Below are 3,417 nucleotides of genomic sequence, written 5' to 3' on the forward strand. Positions count from 1 at the left end.
AAACTCATGATGGCTGTGATGTAAGGAAATTGTATTTAAACTTGGAAAATGGCTTTTTTTTTCTTCTACCTGTTTTATGACCAGGAGCATAAGTTACATACAATAAAATGCAAACTTAACGTACATTTTGATGAGTTTTGACAAACATATACATTTGTGCGAATACCACCCCAGAAATGACACAGAATGCTTCCAGCATGCTACGAAGTTCTCACCTAATACCACATTCCAGGCATTTCTTGCCCCCCCCAACACAACTATTGCTCTGATACCAGTTAGTTTCTCCTGTTCTGAAACTTCATATAAATGGAATAATATAATACTTAATCTTATTTCCTGGCTTCTATTACCCAAATATAAGGCTTATGAGATTAACTGATGTTATTATATTTATCAATAGTTCATCCCTTTTTGTGGCTGAGTAGTATTCCACTGAACGAATATGCCACACTTTTGTATCCATTCACCTGTTAGTGAACATTTAGTTTGCTTTTTGCTACTATGAATAAAGCTGTTATGAATGTTCTTTTAAATATCTGGCAGTGGACATGTATTTTCATTTCCATTTTAGGATTGCTAGTCACAGATTTGACTTGATGACTCCTTTTATATTTTTATTTTTTAAAGATTTATTTATTTATTTGAGAGAGAGAGAGAGCACACAGGAGGGAGGAGTAGAGGGAAAGGGAGAGAGAGATTCAAGCAGACACACACGGAGCTTGGAGCCTGATCTCATGACCCTGAGATCAGGACCTGAGCTAAAATCAAGGGTCGGCCACTCAACCGACTGAGCCACCCAGGCACCCCTTGATGACTCCTTTTAGAAAAAGCTACAGTCGGGGCGCCTGGGTGGCTCAGTCGGTTGAGCGACTGCCTTCGGCTCAGGTCATGATCCCGGAGTCCTGGGATCGAGTCCCGCATCGGGCTCCCTGCTAGGCGGGGAGTCTGCTTCTCCCTCTGACCCTCCCCCCTGTCATGTGCTCTCTCTCTCTCATTCTCTCTGTCAAATAATAAATAAAATCTTTAAAAAAAAAAAAGATTTTAAATAAAAAAAAAAAAGAAAAGAAAAAGCTACAGTCGGAGCAGATTGTTCTGAGCAGAAGGGCCTTTTTTATCCACCTTTAGCCCCTTGGTGGTCTCAGTCCAGGGTTTTGGACCCATCCCCAACCTTCAATACTCATTGAAGGTATACTTCAAGTTCCATGTTTTCTGGGATATCACAGCCAAACAGTGTAATAAAGTCAAGGCCCCTTCCTCATTCCCATTCCCTTTTAAATAACTGGGAACTGCTTTTAATATCTCAACACTTTGTAGCTAGTAAGGAGGCACACAGTAGCCATGTCTCTTTTTAGATTGAAAAGCAGTCTAGCACTTTCAGAGTAATTGCTTCAGAAATTCACCTGCCCAAGCCCGAAGTCCCCCTGGGTAGTGGCTTTGAATTCCATGGGTGACCGCTTTGCATATATTTTGCACTCATAATGAAAATGCACCCAGGTTTTGGCATTCCACATTCTGGGAAGATTCTGGGTGCCTCCTGCTTTTTCTGAGCTATAGGAAGGGATGTGTTAATAAGACCGTATTTAAGGGGTGCCTGGGTGGCTCAGATGGTTAAGCGTCTGCCTTCAGCTCAGGTCGTGATCCCGGGGTCCTGGGATCGAGTCCTGCATCGGGCTCTCTGCTCCTTGGGAGCCTGCTTCTCCCTCTGCCTCTCTCTCTCTCTGTCTCTCATGAATAAATAAATAAAAATCTTTATATATATAAAAAAAAGACCGTATTTAAAATTCACCCCAGTGGTTCTTCAACATCCTTGCTGAGAAAGATGTACTGAGATGTTTGCTATAATCCACACTAAGAGCCTTCTAAAGATTTGAGAACTTTGCTACAGTGGAGAAGGATTTATTGGAGGACGGTGGTCTGGCGGTGGGATCACCAGAGCATCTGCTTTAGCCCACAGGGCAGTAAGCCTGTTGTCAGCGCTTTGATGTTGCCACATAAAGATTCTGCCCGAAGCTCTCACACATTTCTGATGTTTCTGGGGATGCCACATCTCTAGCTGATTTAATCCCATCAGCTTATTTTTTTTTTTTCTTTCCGAGATGAGCTCATGTGCAGGGGACACCATTTAAACATGATTGTTTCATCTCCTGATTTTATTATTTTATTTTATTTTTATATTATTTTATTTTATTTTATTTTTATTTTTTGGTTTTGGTCCCAATGTTATAGGATTTCCCAGCCACTTTCTGGACTTTTTCTAACCAAATAGGCATGGAGTATCATGCCCATTTTACAGATGGTAAGAATGAAACAGATCAAGTGGTTTGACACATTGCATTATAAGTCAGGCCACTTTCCTTTTCCTGTCTGTGTCAGGACAGAGCATGGTGCATGCTGACTGATTGTGACGCCCCGGCTGTGTCCTCAGGATGACCGAGTGGGTGATGGTTGCACCTGCAGTCACGGAGACCTCTGACATCATGCTCTTTGGGAAGTGGAGCATCGATGATGTGCAGATCAATGACATTTCCTTGCAGGATTACATAGTGGTGAAGGAGAAGTATGCCAAGTACCTGACTCACCGTGCAGGGCGCTCTGCCACCAAGCGCTTCGACAAGGCACAGTGCCCCACTGTGGAGCGCCTCACCAACACAGTGATGATGCACCGCCTTAAAAATGGCAAGCAGCTCATGAGCATGCGCACTGCCAAGCATGCCTTTGAGATCATCCATCTGCTCACTGGTGAGAACCTCGCAGGTCCTGGTCCATGCCATTATTAATCGTGGTTCTGGGAGAACTCAACCTGCATTGGGTGATCCCGAACAGGGAGGGGTCAGGCCATCGACGTGTCCCCACTACGCCGTGTGAATCAGGCTGTTCAGCTGCTCTGCACATGTGCTGGTGGGGTCGCCTTCTGGAACATCAAGACCACAGCCGCGTATCCAGCAGATGAGCTTATCATGCAGCCAAAGGCTCTTCCAATTCCTATGCTATGAAGAAGGATGAGCTGGGAAGTATAGCCAAGTTCAAGCTTTGATCGCCTGGACTGTGGTCCCAATAAACCTGTTTGCCTTTGGGGGCAACCTCACACGTACACATAATATATATATATATATGAATATTATATATATAATATATATATAATGCCACTTTAACATTTCCAGCCTCACCCCAGTACCCCAGTCTGGGTGCAAGCAGCAACTTGTCTCTGTTCTGAGAGAAATCTCTAGAATAATTCTCAATTTTTTGTAAAAGAGATTTCAGCCAAGAATCTGAAAAATAAGAGAAGCCTGGTAAATGGGTCAGACCAGTAACAATTATTTTGTTGTGCATCAGCCTTTCCCATCCCCCTGCCCCCAATATAGCTTGAGGGCCTTGAGGGGAGGAATTAGGATTTACTCTTTTATAATAGTTCCTGAA

At 43.4% G+C, this 3,417-nt stretch overlaps 1 pseudogene; it reads left to right on the plus strand.

Annotated features, from left to right (window-relative positions):
• Positions 1–2,426: 2,426 nt before the first annotated feature.
• LOC118010169 lies at positions 2,427–3,034 on the plus strand (annotated as a pseudogene).
• The last annotated feature ends 383 nt before the right edge of the window (positions 3,035–3,417 follow it).

Source organism: Mirounga leonina, unplaced genomic scaffold (assembly GCF_011800145.1).
Source record: "Mirounga leonina isolate KUSES-001 unplaced genomic scaffold, KU_Mleo_1.0 Mir_129, whole genome shotgun sequence".
NCBI classification, from domain to species: domain Eukaryota; kingdom Metazoa; phylum Chordata; class Mammalia; order Carnivora; family Phocidae; genus Mirounga; species Mirounga leonina.